Source organism: Triticum urartu, chromosome 4A, assembly GCF_056163025.1.
Source record: "Triticum urartu cultivar PI428250 chromosome 4A, HENAU_Tu73, whole genome shotgun sequence".
Classification (NCBI taxonomy): Eukaryota; Viridiplantae; Streptophyta; class Magnoliopsida; order Poales; family Poaceae; genus Triticum; species Triticum urartu.
Window position 1 is genome coordinate 245,542,565 of NC_141876.1, and position 19,559 is coordinate 245,562,123.

At 47.6% G+C, this 19,559-nt stretch overlaps 1 long non-coding RNA gene across 3 annotated transcripts; it reads left to right on the forward strand.

Annotated features, from left to right (window-relative positions):
• Positions 1–13,117: 13,117 nt before the first annotated feature.
• On the forward strand, positions 13,118–15,863 carry LOC125551624 (uncharacterized). 3 transcript variants are annotated; one of them, XR_015600856.1, is made up of 3 exons: positions 13,118–14,185; positions 14,266–15,177; positions 15,269–15,863. It is a non-coding gene; the product is annotated as an uncharacterized LOC125551624 (long non-coding RNA). The 3 variants fall into 3 exon arrangements; XR_007302952.2 differs by having other exon boundaries at positions 14,266–14,342; positions 15,021–15,863; XR_007302953.2 differs by having other exon boundaries at positions 14,266–15,863.
• The last annotated feature ends 3,696 nt before the right edge of the window (positions 15,864–19,559 follow it).

Genomic DNA, 19,559 nt, shown 5'->3' on the forward strand with positions numbered 1-19,559 from the left:
GATGAAGGAACTACTAACAAAGTTCGACGAGATCCATTACACCTCCACAAATGGAAGCGAAAAGCCTAGTCTCGCTGTATCAAATAATTCAAATGTTCTTCCCCCACAGTAACCATCGCTGATAAATAGGCTGCTAGTGTGTGCGTGAGAGGAGCGGCTGAGTAGGCCAGCTACATGCTGGAATAGAGCACCGAGAGTACCCACAAAGCAGGTGTACTTTCCCTGCATTGATAGTACAACGATGGTTCTAGAGAACAGTACTACCCTCCACTTCCAACTGTAGCTCCTTGGCCATGAGATTCAAGAGTTCAAAACTGGTGCACTATACTAGAAGTACAATACTACATCGACTACTAGTTGATAAAGTAGTAGTAGTACTACTAGTACTACTACAGTACGAGTACATGCTACTCCCTCCGTTCCTAAATATTTGTCTTTCTAGACATTTCAAATGGACTAAAACATACGGATGTATGTAGACATATTTTAGAGTGTAGATTCACTCACTTTGCTTCGTATGTAGTCACTTGCTGAAATCTCTAGAAAGACAAATATTTAGGAATGGAGGGAGTAGTAAATAATAGCCTCACCCCTTCGCTAAGGAACGATCGAGGAGGTACAATTGGAAGGGACGAGGCCCTGCGGTTACTACGCTCTTATCTCCTCCTCACCAATTCCCCTCCCCCCGAAGAGAAGGAAGTTCGTCGCTCCTCCCATGGATTCGTCGCTCCTCCTCGTCGGGGCTGGGAGACCATGGACGACGATCCACTGGGATAAATCGCACGCCGCTCCAACATCCTCACCGCTGCAAGACTCATTGCTTCCTGCACCAACTATTTCAAGATGGTGCTTAAACAGGCTTGGGAAAAATGCCATGCTTGTTGGTCTTCCATGCGTCCTCGAGGAGAAGCTTCTTCTATGGGACAATCCTTTGAACAGTCTACCACTCCCTAGCCATGGTTGCACGTTGACTCCGCTAGAGTTGCCGACGTTGAGAGGTAGTCAGATTTCGTCCGATGAGCAGGTCAGTCATGGAGTTTGATCATATAGTACTTAGTTATTCCATTTACATCCTGTAATTTCTCCACTGCCCACCGTCTTATATATAGGTCTGGGTCGGTGCCAACAAAGATTGTCTTGCATACCTCCGGCCGGATACCACCATCATTTTGCACGACATCCACAGCAGTGTGGTCATTTCCGTAGACTCCTTCTCAACCATTGGGATCGGCCTTCTAGACTCGCTGGGCTTGAATACGTATGATGATGCCTACATGAGATTGAAGAAGAGAGCAATTGTGGACCCGCCAACCAAGCGACGCGGCTACGATGATTACTATCTCATCACGGTGCTCGACATAAGGATTGCCATCAATGCAAGAGGCAGTAACCGCAGAGGCTGGCACATGTTGGTCGCGACAGATTTGTACCCCTACACGTTCGAAGATGCCGTGCGCCATCTCGGCTGCATCTTCATGGTGACAAGCCAGGGGAACTTGTTTCATCTGGTTGCCATCCTACGGTACGGGAGATTACAAACGGAATGCACAAACCATCATTTGCATCCCTAACGGTACTCCATTATTTTGCAGGGACCAGTCATCCCCTGATCAAAATAAGATCGCCGATCCTAGATGTGCATTTGCATCCGCGATTCGGTCTAACCTGAAACCTTGTAGGTGACTTTGGCATATTGGGATCAACTATCTTAGCAGTCGTTACCCATGGTACCACTACTATGCAACATGGTCACACAATCCACCACGATCGGACCGTCACCATCTACCCAGGTATTCCATTTAGTATTATATTTTTTAACCCTCTCGCCTTCTCTTTCGATGTTGTACTACTTACTTACTACTACTAGTAGGAGTACTTTTTACCTTGGAGGACACGTATAGCTAGCTAGGCCCTTGAAGACTTGAACCCACTAGCTGCCACCATTTTTGTTTTTCCATGTCTTACTATCTCATCCATGTAGCCAAGAGTGGCTCTATATAATAAGCCGGTTATTTTACTTCCTCTATACCGGAGTAGTACTATTTGCTGCATAGTATTACTCACCGCCATATTTGAGCACAACATTATTATGCAAGGAGCTTGACTGTGTACGTCACCATGTGTCCAGATCTGAGATGCCGCGTGTACCAAATGAACGGCTCCAAGTTCGAGTCCCGTGATGCTACGTGGGTGCCGAGGAACACTCTTGGAGAGTACTCTCTTTTCATTAGGGATAGCTACCCCATTGTGAAGCGGATGCCACCTTCCGTGCATGACACCAAAGGTCTGCCGTTCATGAAGCATGGTTGTGTCTTTAGTGCACACCGCCGAATGAACGACATGCTGGGACACGCTATCCCTGATTTATGCCGCTTCAGCTTGGATGAGTCTCCATCGTGTGGAACCATACTAGAAAGCTGCAACAATGATTCATGTTGCCCACCGCTATGGATCGTGCCATCCATGAAGAACACGTGGGACTGGAACTTGGAGGAGAACATGTAGCCCATCTATAACGTGTAAGTGGGGTATGGTAAATTGTGAACGGTAGCGCTGTGAATATATGTAGACTAGTTATGCACAAATTTATCACATGAATTGGACATGAACTTGTGTGGCATACTGGCATTTGTCCTTTAGAATTTATTACTAGTAAATGTGTTATCTGTACGTGCAACTTGTGTGGTTGTTGCACATGCTCCAACATGCTCTTTGAGAAAAAAAAGGTGGCACCGCTTTGGATATAGGTGACGTGGCGGCATCATATAGTAGCATCGTTCGCTATAGTTTTAATACTCCTACTAGGATGACAACTCCTATAAAACCTTGCTCTTGGTTCTTTGCCTCTTTGGGAGGTTCAACAGTTCGTACTCATGTGAACCTCTTGCACTTGGCTCTTCGCCTCTTCGGAAGGTCCAACAATGAAGATACTAGAGTACAATATGCTTCTAGCAATCTGACATCGATTGAACTTCTGCACGTCCACCGCAAGGGCGAGGGCGAGCGAGAGGGTGAGGGAGAGGGCGATGTAGTTAAAACCCTCTCCTCGTCCTGCGAGCCACCGCGCGCGTGGGCGAGGGAGAGGCGTAGTAAGCAAGCTTCTCCTCGCTCGGCGAGTTGATGGAACACATCAAAGTAGTACTAGTACTAGTCCTTTCTGATTAATATGGCTTAATTTGAAACGAGAAAAATACACCGGCGGTCAATGTATGTAACAATACGCTCTTTACGGTCACTATATATAGTTTTGCGGTGATTATACGATCACTAGCTCATCGTAGAGCACCGTATTGCACCCTACTGACCGGCCACATAGTCGACGTGGCACTTTGTTGACTGGTTAAAATTTCACCTGGTTTCTGGGTCCCACCTGTCAGTTGGCAGAGCAAAGAAATCAGTTAAACAAAACTTTACGCAAGCGCAATAGGAGTGTAACCCTTCCGCGCGAATGACCTTGGCTGTGTATGTGAGTGCATGCACGTGTACTCCCTCAGTCTTCCAACAAAGAGTGTACATCGGCTAAAAAGCAAAGAGAGTACATATACACTTCCAATGCATTTAGCCTTTAATCTAAAATCGATATTGATTGACTAATGCACCAACTTGTGCTCTAGCTATACGCTACATGTCTATCCTTAATTACTGCATGCAACAACCTTCATTTAATCTTCTTTTCTCAATGGTCGCATGGACACATAAGGCTGCTACTTTTGGGAGTTAATTATGCCCTGGTCAATGTGTAAATCTCTCAATGTACAGTCTTTCACGGACGTAGGGAGTAGGTTGATCACTTGAGAGTTAGCGTGTGTGTTGTGTCGTGTGCTGTGTGCCGCATGGGTGTGTGAGTGTTGCGTGTGTCCATGTGTACGTGTGAGTGTTGCATGTTGCATGCATGCATGCATGAGGCTTTTACTCCCTCCCATTGACATGTTCATATGTCAAGCTTCCTTTGTTCCCTCCATGTGGTGATACTCCCTTTGTTCCCAAATACGGAGTAAAAGCCTCCCTCGGTTCCCAAATATGGAGTATTTGTCTTTCTAGAGATTTTAACAAGTGACTACGTACGGAGCAAAATAAGTGAATCTACACTCTAAAATATGTCTACATACATCCGTATGTTGTATTCCATTTGAATGTTTAAAAAGACAATATTTAGGAACTGAGGGAGTAGCAAATAAACATTAAGTTCTCTTGTTTTTCCCTCCTTTGTCACGGTGCACAACCAAAGATGACTTATTCACCTGGATGGAGGGAGTAGATGGTCAGAGTTTGACACAAAATTAATGCATTAGTAAACATAATTTTTTGAGGAAAACGAGTGCATTAATTGAGTGTTTTTGCAAAATACAAAAATTATTCCACCACTCATCATCTACCTTGGTTGATGAGATTTTTGAATTGAGCCCTATAAACCGGAAAGGAGGTAGTATTAGTACTCCTACATTATTGACGCCCGGTGCCTTGGCCAATGTTTCATCGTGTTGGATAGGATGAGGCTACTTTGGATGCATCGGTTGAAAGTGCAACTATCCCTGGGTGGTTTTGGTAATTCCTAACAACATATAGCTCATTGAGCTAACATTATTCCAAGATTAATATTTCAGGAAAAGCTCAATGAATGGCATGGCATGGATGAGGAAAGTGGACCCCTCAAAATACTAAGGACAAAAAGATTGGCTCAAGCTCAAAGCTCAAGACTCTACATTTTATATTTTAGTGATCCAAGATCACATTGAGTCTATAGGAAAAGCCAATACTATCAAGGAGGGATTAGGTGTTGCTTGATGAGGTTCTTGCTTCATAGTGCTTAGTGATATGCTCCAAAACCCTCAACTACCTTCCCACATCCACATATGACCTAAACCAAAAGTCAAACTCGGCCCCACCAATTCTTTCTATCCGGCGCCACCGAGTTCAGATGTCATAGCCACTGCCACAAACCCTAGGCAAATCGGTCTCACCGATAGGGATCTCGGTCACACCGAGATGGGGTTGTAATCTCTCTATTTCCCTTCGTAACGTTTCGGTCCTACCGAGATGAGTGATCGGTCCCACCGATATTGCAATGTAAACTCTCTGTTTCCCTTTTGTAACATTTCGGTCCCACCGAAATGAGCAAATCGGTCCCACCGAATTTACCTGACCAACTCTCTGGTTAGCTTATTACCAAAATTGGCCCCACCGAGTTTGTGTAATCGGTCTCACCGAGATCACGTTATGCCCTAACACTAACCATATCGGTCCTACCGAGTTGCATCTCAGTCCCACCGAAAATCCTAACGGTCACTAGGTTTACTAAATCGGTCCGACCGAGTTTCTCAATTCGGTCTCACCGAGATTGGCAAATTGTGTGTAACGGTTAGTTTTTGTGTGGAGGCTATACATACCCCTCCACCCACTCTTCATTCATGGAGAGAGCCATCAGAACATACCTACACTTCCAATACACATTTTCTGAGAGAGAACCACCTACTCATGTGTTGAGGCCAAGATATTCCATTCCCACCATATGAATCTTGATCTCTAGCCTTCCCCAAGTTGCTTTCCACTCAAATCTTCTTTCCACCAAATCCAAATCCTGTGAGAGGGAGTTGAGTGTTGGGAAGACTATCATTTGAAGCACAAGAGCAAGGAGTTCATCATCAACACACCATTTGTTACTTCTTGGAGAGTGGTGTCTCCTAGATTGGCTAGGTGTCACTTGGGAGCCTCCGGCAAGATTGCGGAGTTGAACCAAGGAGTTTGTAAGGGCAAGGAGATCGCCTACTTCGTGAAGATCTACTGCTAGTGAGGCAAGTCCTTCGTGGGCGATGGCCATGATGGGATAGACAAGGTTGCTTCTTCGTGGACCCTTCGTGGGTGGAGCTCTCCGTGGACTCGCGCAACCGTTACCCTTCGTGGGTTGAAGTCTCCATCAACGTGGATGAACGATAGCACCACCTATCGGAACTACGACAAAAACATTCATGTCTCCAATTGCGTTTGAATTCTTCAAACCCTCCCCTTTACATTCTTGCAAGTTGCATGCTTTACTTTCCGCTGCTCATAGACTCTTTGCGTGCTTTTCTTGTATTGTGTTAAGATTGCTTGACTTGTGCTAAGATAGCTAAAATCTGCCAAAGACTAAAATTGGGAAAAGGATAGATTTTTAATTGGTCAAGTAGTCTAATCACCCCCCCTTCTAGACATACTTTCGATCCTACATCGGTGCTTACATGGGGTGCTAAGCACATTAAAAACTTTAGCAACTAAAGCTCCCAATGCATAGGTGCTTAACTTGTTGGTGCTAAGCATCCTTTATTTAATGATTTTGTAACTATTTCTTCATGCATTGGTGGGATTCTTCCATTTAAGTCTTTTGTCTAGGTTCTCGCACTTAGTACTGGGGTCACCACACTTATCTCTCTCCTTTTAATTACCATGCCACATCAGACTTTTTGCCTACATGGCAGCCTTAGCACCTGTACAAGGTGGAGCATTGTGAGTTTCCTGAGCGTACATGCATAGGGATACTGTTGATAGGAAGTCTTCGCGATCCATTATTCCCATCTCGGTCAGAGAGAACTATTCAACTAGTCTTCACAGTGAAGTGATAGTACACACTGCAGTAGATGGGACACTTAATTAATAAGCTGAACCAGCATGTTGGTGTTACTAAATCAGCCTTACCCAATACTGCCATCATGTTTGCAAGTGGAGCACGCTTCCGCAAATACGACTACGCACCTCTCTCCTCCATTAACTGACATATGGGCCCTCTTGAGGTAGACCCACATGTCATCGGCGTAACTATTTACACTCCAAAGGACGGTATATCCTCGTAGTAGTACAAGTAGAATTGAGATTTAATGCACTTTCTTCCCTGTCTTTCACTTTTCTTCCTCCTCTCTTCCCCATCGTCAGCCGCACACCATTTCCCCCGCTCACTGCTTGCCCGCACGCGCCATCTTCCGTGGTAGCTCGCGCGTACCATATCCCCCCGCTCACTTCTCGACCACACACGCCATCTTCTTCGCTCGCCCGCCCGAATCCACTTGCCCGCTGGCTCGCAGGCACTGAAAACCCAGTCACTCAGCTCCCTAAAATACCCTATGGCAGAAACGACTGACACACAGAGCCGCGATTGGAATTCCCTCCCCGATGTTCTCTTGGAGCAGATCTATAATCGTATGGACCTGCTCAGCACCGTTCGTCTGGCCGCATGCTTGGTGTATTTGAACCGTCTACTCGTCTACAACCGGCTGGCTCTCTTCAAGACACCCTGCTTGCTGATGCCCGATCCTCGCAGGTGGCCCAGACACCGACTTAACGATCCTACGGAAGTTGTCATGGTGCCCCTCGACATGCTACCACTACCTGTCCACCTGTCCTTCATGTGTGGCCACTACTGGGCAGGCATGAAGGCCAACAGGATCGTCCTCATCCACCAATCCGATAATCCATGGCGTCTCATGGATATCTACACCCAGCAGCAGATTACCCTTACATCATTGGATACCACTGCCATCGAGCCTCGCGGCCCACCGAACACTCCTGCCTACTACGCATAAGACACGTCGAGCTTTTAGCTCGACCTCTGTTTGTTGAAGGTTGTAATCTACGAAGTGCCCACACCATCAGAAGACTACATGGATTACAAGCTCATTGTCGTGTTCAACATGGGATTAGTCTATCTGGAATCCGGTCGCCATACATGGTTATGGATCATGATCAATCCTCTTCAGCCAACATTTCTGTCTGATGCTATAGTGCACGATGGCATCGTTTATGTGATTGACGCATAGATTGGCTGCCTATACTGGTGGAATCTATCGTCATGTAATTGTTCTATCTCATCTCATCTTTACCTTATGAATACGACTGCCTATTCATTGTTACAAATTTATAATATATAGGCCTGTTCGGTAATTCTCCCGCTCCGTGAAATCTAAGAATCTGTAGAGCGCCTCCTTCCCCACTCCGTGATTTTAAACTACGGCTCCTCCAGCTCCCGGAGCAGAGTTGTGGAGGAGGAGGGAATCCGAACATGCCTATAGTATGTCTATAACCACATAATTGCAATATGTTCCTCTCATTTCCTAGATTTTTATGACCACACATGTTATTGTTAGAGGTGATATGAGAACAATTGGCATCTAATGATTGTTAGAATAAATATTATGAGTATAACCTCATGATTTCTATATGTTACTCTCATTTCCAGGATTTTTATAACAATACATGCTATTGCTTGGAGTTGATATGATAACTGTAGTAAGTGCTATGGTAGAATATGAGTACGCCCTGTCATATCTGTTTTCCTCTCATTGGTACATGATGTTTGAACCATGATATATTGCTACAATATGAAAGCCATTGGCTTATTTTTCTAACTTTGGGTATGATTATGACCACGACATTGCAATTCTCTGTCTATGATATGTGTCACTGTTATAATAATAATAATTCCACACATACTCTGAACATGATTGTTTATTTTTGTCCTTTTGGTCTCCAATTTGAATTGTTGCAGTAGACACAAATGCATCGGCCTTCATGATTCCAGGACCTGGAATCATACCAGCCGATGGGTGGTGGTTTATTGCTCGTTCAGCTGATGGCAGTCATTTAATGCGCATTTCCATGTACCAAATTGACCAAACCATTTCAACAAACCACATGTAGTACAATGCCTGGGGCGTTCGTGACATTGATGGCTATGGCTGCTTCGTGTTCGAGAAAGATCCTAGCTCCGTTGGGCCAGGCGTATTCAACTAAAGGCGGGTTTACAGCCTCGGTAACCACTGACATGTTCCTCGGGCTCAATTATCCGATCGTCCAACCAATCATCGATTATATCATCGGCGATGATTACCGTGCTATGCAACTTCCATTCGCCAGGGGGAACTGTGTTTACACATCATACCATGGGTTTCATGAATCACCATATCTAGAGATTTGTCGACACAGCTTGGTGCCAGATAATCTTCAGTGTGTGAAAGGCATCAAGATTCCATGCGATGGATGGCTTTTGCAAACCCGACATGCGGCGATGTGGTTCATTCCAATAGCAAATATGCACAACTTGATTCGTACTGATATCTAGATTGAGCAATGTATCCTGCTGCTGTAGCATGACCCTCTTTTGTTGGATATTATGTACTATTGTTAGCTTGAAGCACTCCTCTGGTTTGAAGGATAGATACCTTTCTGGGATCAAGTGCATCCTAACTCACCTGCGTAGGATGTACTGATAATGATGATGGAGATGTTGTGCAGAAGCCATATTGTGACGCCCCCGGTTTGACCGTACACTAATCATACACGCAAACGTGTACGATCAAGATCAGGGACTCACGGGAAGATATCACAACACAACTCTACAAATAAAATAAGTCATACAAGCTTCATATTACAAGCCAGGGGCCTCGAAGGCTCGAATACAAGAGCTCGATCATAGACGAGTCAGCGGAAGCAACAATATCTTAGTACAGACATAAGTTAAACAAGTTTGCCTTAAGAAGGCTAACACAAACTGGGATACAGATCGAAAGAGGCGCGGGCCTCCTGCCTGGGATCCTCCTAAACTACTCTTGGTCGTCGACAGCGGGCTGCACGTAGTAGTAGGCACCTCCCGAGTAGTAGTATTCGTCATCAACGGTGGCGTCTGGCTCCTGGACTCCAGCATCTGGTTGCGACAACCAGAAAGAAAGGGAAAGGGGGAAAAGGGGGAAAAGGGGGAGAAAGCAACCGTGAGTACTCATCCAAAGTACTCGCAAGCAAGGAGCTACACTACATATGCATGGGTATCAAATGGAATAAGGGTATCATATGTGGACTGAACTGCAGAATGCCAGAATAAGAGGGGGATAACTAATCCTATCGAAGACTATGCTTCTGGCCACCTCCATCTTGCAGCATGTAGGAGAGAGTAGATGGTAAGTTCACCAAGTAGCATCAAGTAGCATCGTATAGCATAATCCTAACCGATGATCCTCCCCTCGTCGCCCTGTGAGAGAGCGATCACCGGTTGTATCTGGCACTTGGAAGGGTGTGTTTTATTAAGTATCCAGTTCTAGTTGTCATAAGGTCAAGGTACAACTCCAAGTCGTCCTGTTACCGAAGATCACGGCTATTCGAATAGATTAACTTCCCTGTAGGGGTGCACCACATAACCCAACACGCTCGATCCCATTTGGCCGGACACACTTTCCTGGGTCATGCCCGGCCTCGGAAGATCAACACGTCGCAGCCCTACCTAGGCACAACAGAGAGGTCAGCACGCCGGTCTAAATCCTATGGCGCAGGGGTCTGGGCCCATCGCCCATTGCACACATGCACGTTGCGTACGCGGCCGGAAGCAGAACTAGCCCCCTTAATACAAGAGCAGGCTTACAGTCCAATCCGGCGCGCGCCACTCAATCGCTGACGTCACGAAGGCTTCGGCTGATACCACGACGTCGAGTGCCCATAACTGTCCCCGCATAGATGGTTAGTGCGTATAGGCCAGTAGCCAGACTCAGATCAAATACCAAGATCTCGTTAAACGTATTAAGTATCCGCGAACGCCGACCAGGGCCAGGCCCACCTCTCTCCTAGGTGGTCTTAACCTGCCCTGTCGCTCCGCCACAATGTAACAGTCGGGAGCCGTCGGGAACCCAGGCCCACCACTACCTGGGTGGAACCACCTGCCCCTTCAGCCCCCATCTCCGAACAGTATCACAGGTAATGTAACTGTGTAAAGTATATTGTATATGCCCGTGATCACCTCCCGAAGTGATCACGGCCCAGTAGTATAGCATGGCAGACGGACAAGAGTGTAGGGCCACTGATGGAACACTAGCATCCTATACTAAGCAGTAGGATAGCAGGTAATGGTAACAACAGTAGTAGCAAGGACAGGCTATGCATCAGGATAGGAATACCGAAAAGCAGTAACATGCTACACTACTCTAATGCAAGCAGTATAGAGAAGAGTAGGCGATATCTGGTGATCAAAGGGGGGGGCTTGCCTGGTTGCTCTGGCAAGAGAGAGGGGTCGACAACTCCGTAGTCGTACTGGGTAGCAGCGGCGTCGGTCTGGGTGTCTAGCGAGAGAAGAGGGGGAAGGAACAATAAATATTTGAGCAAATAGATGCATAACGATGCATGACAAGACACGTATCGGTGCTAGAGGTGCCCTAAAGCGGTATGAGGTGATACCGGTGAAGGGGGGAAACATCCGGGAAAGTATCCCCGGTGTTTCGCGTTTTCGGGCAAAGGAGCTGGAGGGGGAAAGTTGCGAGTTGGATATGTTAGGGGTGCGTGGCGGACGAACGGGCTGCGTATCCGGATTCATCTCGTCGTTCTGAGCAACTTTCATGTAGAAAGTATTTTCATCCGAGTTACGGATTAAAAGATATGATTTTCTAAAGATTTTATTAATTTCTGGAATTTAATTAATTAATTAATTAATTCGAAAATGAATTAATGACATCAGCATGATGTCATGCTGACATCAGCAGTCAACCGAGTTGACTTGGTCAACCTGACCAGTGGGTCCAGTGGGACCCACCTGTCATACACTGTCTATGTTAATTAGAGATTAGGCTAAACAAACTACTGTTTAATTAACAAACAGATTAATTAGATTAATTACTAGGATTAATTAACTTAATTAATTTAGTTAATTAATTAATTATTTAAGTTTATTTTATTATTATTATTCTCTTCTTTTATTGGAAACGTTCTGTGGGGTGGGCCCCCTAGTGTCAGTGGCACAGGGGCCGTAGTGGGTTACGGGCGCTACGGGCGGGTCATGCGTTGCGGCGCCCGACTGGGCGTTCGCCCAAATCGCCGGGGCGAGGAGGGCCGGGGCAAGGCCGTGACCGTGGGCGTCCGACGGGGCGCGGCGTCGCCCGAACGGGCACGCCGGCGAGCAAAGGCCCGAGGCGACGGCGGGCCGCGGGCGTTGGCTTGGCCGCGGCCGAAGGCGGAGCAGAGCGGGGGGGGGGGGGAAGCAGGGGCGCCACGGGGTGCGGGCGCGTGCGCGAGCACGGCCCCGACGCGCGTTCGGGCACGGAACAGCGCCGGCGACAGTGAAGGGAAGAGGCAAGGCGCAGGGGGGGCGCGGCCCGGCACGGTGTCGCCCGGGAGGGCCGCCGACGAGCAGCGCCACCGAGGGGGAAGGCGAGGCCAAGGCCCGCGGGGAAGCGCGACCACGAGGCGAGCGCGTACGGGGGTGGCGAACAGGGGCACGCCGGGCGGGGCGAGGCCACGGTGAGCACGGGCCGGGGCGCGACGAGCGCGACACCGGAGCGATGCAAGCACCGGCGAGAGGAGACGGGGAGCAGGAGGACCGGGGTCCTCACCGGGGTGCGTAGGGAACGGGCAGCGTGCTCGATGGAGGTCGGGGAGGACCGTGGTGGAGGGGGACGGGGACGGCGTCGACGAGGAGGAGGCAGGCCGGCGGAGAGGAGGAAGCAGGCCGGTGGGAAGGGCTCCTGGCGGCGGGGTCGTCGAGCTCCGGGTGCCGGCGTGTGGCGGGAGCGCACCGGGCGGCTTTGGTCTCCTCTGGATCCCGATCCAGATCGGGAGAGAGGAGGGGGGTGAGTGGGTGCGGGGATTGGGTTAGGGTTTCCCTCCTGATGGGGTTATTGAAGGAAGGGGTTGGGCCGGTGGGTGTGGCCGAATGGGCTAGGTGGATTGGCCCAGTTGGGCCACGGCCCAGGGAGGGGGGCTTTCTCTTTCTTTTTTTGTTTTCTGTTTCTCTTTTTATATTTTCTTTCTTTTCTGTTTAAATCATTTTAAACCATTTAGCCATTTTATAAAAATGTGTTTGTTGCATCATAATTACCCTTGTATTAGTTGTCATTTTTTGTACTTTTTAGTTTTGACATTTGAAAACTTTACTAATTTGACTTGAGTTTGAATTTGAATTTTGAATCCGTTTTTAAACTAACCCGAGATTAACTATAGTGACAGAGGTGACGCGACATCGTTAATGAAGGATTACTGTAGCCTAATTATCCGAACGTCACACATATATAGCACAACACTATTCTAATTCCAGGATTAGAATATGGCGCGATGTCGTGTTCGCGAAACGGTATGCAGTTAAAAAAGAAAATTAAACTAGCCCCACCACTCGCATCTTATCCCTAACCTCCCACAACTCCACCCCGCCACCTGGATCGGGATAGCACCACCGCACCTCTGCCTCCTCCCTTTGCCCTGACCACCTCCGACGCCGCGCTCCACCCCCGACCACCTCTGCCTCCTCCCTTTGCCCTGACCACCTCCGACGCCGCGCTCCACCCCCGACCACCTCCGGAACAACAGCCCCGACCTCTCCCCCCACCCCTGCAACCCCACCCGCCGCCGCCCCCTGCAACTCAGACCACCGCCGCCCCCGGTAACCCCTCGTGACGCCGCCCCCATCAACCTCGCCCGCCGCCACCTCGGCAACCCCTCATGCCGCCGCCCCCTATACCTGAAGCCAGATGCGGCTGCGGCCATCGTCAGGCAGGGAGACGGCAACTGCCACTCCGGCCTTCTCCCACGCAGCGGCTGCAGCACATAGCTGCCCCCTTCATGAAATTGACATGCATCCCTGCCTCCTCCCTGGATCCTTGCTGCAGCTTTCGGCCACCTTCAAGTTCTGACGGCCGTTCGAGCTCGCCGGCGTGGAGTACATGAGTCACCGAGCATTGAATTTTTGTTGTTGTTTGAAAACTGATTATGATGCTGGCATGCCTCTTCATTTTTCCCTGCTCAATACATTCCTGACGCCCTGGCCGCTGCTTCCCCTAGGGCCTCTGTGTCGCTGCCAAGACGTATCTGTGCGCCACCGTGACTCGCCCCACTGCGCACCAAGCTCTTCTTCATCACTACCCCCTCCATCTTCAGTTTGGTTCTGTATCTGCAGCTCAACTTCCTTCTAAAACTTGTTTGTTCCTTCTGGAACTTGTTTAGACCGTATCTTACAGCATGCTGCACTTCCTAACGTTCATGTGACTGCTACTAGAACACTACTCTAGTTTTGTTCGCATCTTCTTAGCATAATAATTAGTATGGTAGTTCAAGTTCTCTGGAATTTGTTTCTTCTATTTTTAGTATAGATTCTTCCTTGTGTGTAGTTCAAGTTCTTTGGGATTTTTGTTTTGAAGACATGGGAGAATAATCCTGAGTGGAAAGGTCATATGAATTTGGGGCATTTATCTGAGTGGTAAGTTCAGGTTCTATTTGAATTGCAACCTATTGGTTACAGAGTTCGTGTGGAAGATGTTGATTGTTGTGTGTATGTAGGGGAGCACAAAAAAACTTCTGGCTGACCCAGGGTCGTGGATGCTGAAAACATCTACAGACTTGGGTGACGGAAAAAGGTGGCTCCTCCTATGAATTATTGATTCCACACTTTTGTTTGTACTTACCAAAAATGCATATGCAGTACGATGCTCTGCAGAATTTTCATCAATTATGCTGCCTATATTGAAAAATGGTTAAATAAAAGATTTGTGACTACATTCAGGGAGTTTTCTCTCCCTTGTTTCTCATTTCTTTGCGTCTTCATACCTGGTTAGATAATTTTCGAGACAGACTGTTGTATGAAGCTTATGATCTCAGTATACACTGCATCCTTTAAAATACTTGAACTTGATAATTCATTGGCTTACTAATCGATCGAGGAGATACTTTTATACCAAACATACTGCTACATGAATCTTATTATCTAGGTATGAATAAGTTTAAATCATGTGCTAAAAAAGAATGTGCATGAAGCTCCAATGCACCCAGATAAGTTTAGATGTATATATAACATTGCATGTATTTCCTACAGTTGGTATAGTTTCCTTGGTTTCTTTGATTGGTCCGGTACAGTTTCCATCATTGGATGAATATACCCGTTTGGAGTTGGTACAGTTTCGAACAAGATCCACTCTTGTTCTCCTTTTTTTGTCTATATTCTCAGCTGTAGCAGAGATTCCAAATAAAAAACATGGCCTTTATATATTCATGCATATTCAGACTCACTCATCTCACTCGTTCCATTCATTCGTTAGGAGGGGACATGCTTGTCTGTTTGAATCTACAGTGCAGCAGAAAGTCGCAGCTCCTCTTTGAAACCAACTCAAGAACATCGATCTGAAAGCATACGATGCTTTATGCTACTACCACCGACCGATGCCCACTGCACAACGCGCTGATGAACCCCTACACGTATTTTGCCATCTCAAAAAATATATGCATAGGATGCTCTGTTTGTCTTGTACTACTATGCTAAAAATTTGCTTTAACTTTTTTTGTGAAGGTCAAAATATTGTGTTCGAGAAGGTCAAGTGTGTTAAGTGTATCTCAGCAAGTTCAAATAATTTAAATATGCAAAATGTTGTGTTCTAGAAGGTCAAGTGTGTTATGTGCATCACCTTGCCCCCATTGAATCTTCTGCATTTCTTGTGTATTCTTCAGAAGTTCAAGTCATCGTAAGTTTCCTCGATTGAGCTACTCTTATGAAAAAGTTCAACACAGAGGCAGGTCTATGTGTGCAGACCAGGGAGGATGACGAACCATGCCTGGTGCCGCTACCCTCGTGAATGGAGGAAGAAGGTCACCACAGAGGCAGGGAGAAGGTCACATAAGGTGCACGAAGATTGTTAGAGTTCAGGAACAAGGGGTGTGTGATCTTTGTGCTGTTTTTGGGGTGCAAATTAACATGGGTATGCAATCTCACGTCCTTTGTATTCTTTGAGATGGCCTCCCTTAGCCTCAAAACCATATTGCATATAAATATGATAGTCCCAATGCTATGGTCACGTCTAAAGAAAATTAGATATGCGACTACCGATTTTTTCTTCAGGTGGTCTTCATCATCGTTCTATAATTCAGATGTTCCTTGGTTGAATGTAGTTCCATCGTTCCACCTCAACACTGATTCCTTCAGCTAGATCTCGCTTGTTATTTTGTATTTTTTTCTTTTCTGAAAAGAATTTGCTCTGGAACCCAGATCCAATGATGTAGCTTTGGCTATTCTTGAAAACATGGAGAAAATTGTACATGCTCGGTCAGTCAAAATTTTAGCTTTAATTTATCTTTTGCGAAGGTCAAAATATTGTGTTCGAGAAGGTCAAGTGTATTATCTCAGCAAGTTCAAATAAATTTAAACATGCAAGGTGAAACATCGGAGAGTTGTGATTTTCTAGAACTTCAAGTGACAAACAAATTTGAAAAGAGCGCAAAACAAAATTTAAGTCTAGAAAAGTCACTTCAAAACACTAACAAGAAAAAGAATGTTCTCTTTGTCATCAAAGGAGAAAGGAAAAATTAATGAAAGGGGTATGCATTTTACGCATTTTTGAAAAGAACTAAGAAGTTCGAATTAAACTAATAGAGTAGTTCGATCTTAATAAATAATTCACCTTTTCTGTTTCTGTAAGTAATACCAAGAAATTCAAACTAAAATAACGAAGTAGTTCAATCTTAAAAAAATACACATGTGACGCCCCCGATTTGACCGTACACTAATCATGCACGCAAATGTGTACGATCAAGATCAAGGACTCACGGGAAGATATCACAACACAACTCTACAATTAAAATAAGTCATACAAGCATCATATTACAAGCCAGGGGCCTCGAGGGCTCGAATACAAGAGCTCGATCATAGACGAGTCAGCGGAAACAACAATATCTGAGTACAGACATAAGTTAAACAAGGTTGCCTTAAGAAGGCTAGCACAAACTGGGATACAGATCGAAAGAGGCGCAGGCCTCCTGCCTGGGATCCTCCTAACTACTCCTGGTCGTCGTCAGCGGGCATCACGTAGTAGTAGGCACCTCCGGTGTAGGGGTCGTCGTCGACGGTGGCGTCTGGCTCCTGGGCTCCAACATCTGGTTGCGACAACCAGGTAGAAGGGATAGAGGGAAAAGAAGGAGAAAGCAACCGTGAGTACTCATCCAAAGTACTCGCAAGCAAGAAGCTACACTACATATGCATGGGTATCAAATGGAGTAAGGGTATCATATGTGGACTGGACTGCAGAATGCTGGAATAAGAGGGGGATAGCTAGTCCTATCGAAGACTACGCTTCTGGCAGCCTCCGTCTTGCAGCATGTAGAAGAGAGTAGACTGAAGTCCTCCAAGTAGCATCGCATAGCATAATCCTAACCGATGATCCTCCCCTCGTCGCCCTGTGAGAGAGCGACCACCGGTTGTATCTGGCACTTGGAAGGGTGTGTTTTATTAAGTATCCGGTTCTAGTTGTCATAAGGTCAAGGTACAACTCCAAATCGTCCTGTTACCGAAGATCACGGCTATTCGAATAGATTAACTTCCCTGCAGGGGTGCACCACATACCCCAACACGCTCGATCCCCTTTGGCCGGACACACTTTCCTGGGTCATGCCCGGCCTCGGAAGATCAACACGTCGCAGCCCCACCTAGACCAACAGAGAGGTCAGCACGCCGGTCTAAACCTAAGCGCCCAGGGGTCTGGGCCCATCGCCCTTAGCACACCTGCACGTTGCGTGGGCGGCCAGAAGCAGACCTAGCCTAGTGGCGTTCCAGTCCAATCCAGCGCGCGCCGCTCCGTCGCTGACGTCAAGAAGGCTTCGGCTGATACCACGACGCCGGGATACCCATAACTACTCCCGCGTAGATGGTTAGTGCGTATAGACCAAATGGCCAGACTCAGATCAAATACCCAGATCTCGTTAAGCGTGTTAAGTATCCGCGAACGCCGACCAGGGCCAGGCCCACCTCTCTCCTAGGTGGTCGGAACCTGCCCTGTCGCTCCGCCTCAAAGATTCACACAGAGGGCCGTTGGGACAAAGGTCCTTTCAGCCCCCAATCCGTGAATCACTCGCGGGTGCTCCACAAGCCGACCCGTCTTTAGTCACCACATGTATCATGTATAAAGCATATAGTATATACCCGTGATCAACTCCCGAGTGATCACGGCCCGATAGTATAGCATGGCAGACGGACAAGGATGTAGGGCCACTGATGAAAATACTAGCATCCTATACTAAGCATTGGGATTGCAGGTAAAGGTAACAACAGTAGTAGCAAGGACAGGCTATGCATCAGTATAGGATTAACGGGAAGCAGTAACATGCTACACTACTCTAATGCAAGCAGTATAGAGAAGAGTAGGCGATATCTGGTGATCAAAGGGGGGGCTTGCCTGGTTGCTCTGGCAAGAGAGAGGGGTCGTCAACTCCGTAGTCGTACGGGGTAGCAGCGGCGTCGGTCTCGGTGTCTAGAGAGAGAAGAGGGGGAAGAAACAATAAATATAATGCAAGCATATGCATAGTGATGCATGAAAAGACAAGTTACGGCGTTAGAGGTGCCCTAACGCGGTAGTAGGTGATACCGGTGAAGGGGGATAACATCCGGGAAAGTATCCCCGGTGTTTCGCGTTTTCGGACAGAGGAGCCGGAGGGGGAAAGTTGCGAGTTCGATAGGTTAGAGGGGTGTGGCGGACGAACGGGTTGCGTATCCGGATTCGTCTCGTCGTTCTGAGCAACTTTCATGTACAAAGCTTTTCCATCCGAGCTACGGTTTAGTTTATATAAATTTTAAAAGATTTAAATCATTTTTAGGATTTATTTATTTAATTTAATCAACATTATCCAGAATAGTGTCTGCTGACGTCATCATGACGTCAGCATGACGTCAGCAGTTGACCAGGTCAACCTGACGCATGGGTCCCACCTGTCAGTGTCATATTTGATTAATCAATTTTAATTAACCTAAACATGATTAATTAGGGGGTGGGCCCCACTGTCATTGACTATTTAATTAACTAACAGCTGTTAGTTTAATTAGTTATTTGGTTAATCTAATTATGATTAATTAGTTTAATTAATTGTTTGGTTTAATTAACCCAAGTTTAGTTAAGTTAATTAATTCTTTAATTAATTAATTATTAATTCTATTTATTTAATTATTATTTTTCTTTGTTTTTAACATTTATATTTTTTTTGTAAACGTTTTGGGGCCGCGGGGCCCGGCTGTCATAGGCCCATGGCCATTGCGGGCACGAGCGCTGGGGCGCTGCGGGGCGCCCGAACTGGTCGTAGCCAGTCGGGGCCACGGCGAGCGGAGACGAGGCACGGCGAGGCACGGGCCATGGGGAGTCGGCCGGGGAGCGGACTAGGCGGCGCGACGGAGCCGTGGCAGAAGACGGGGCTGCCACGGGGAAGGGCGGCAGCGGCTGCGACTGGCGCAAGCGCACGGCCGAGCCCACAACGGGCAGCAGCGGCGAGCCGGGGGGGGAGGGAGGCGGACATGGGCAGTGGTAGCGGGCGCGCACGCGGTGGCGAACGACGGCGGCCTGAGGCAGCAGGAGGAGGAGGAGGCCAGGGGCGGAGATGAGGAGGCGGGCGGCGAAGCGGCGTTCCAGGCGGCGACGGCGGGGGTTGGCGTGGCGGCGACGGAAGGGGGGCCCCTTCCGGTCCAGGAAAGGGGGAGGGGGTGAGGACGACGGCGAGCGACGGACGGGGCGGCGCCGGTGATGCGTCGGGGAGGCGGCGATGGGTTCGGGCCCGATCCCGATTGGATCGGGGGGGGAGTGGGGGCGAGAGGAGAGGTGGGGAGTGGG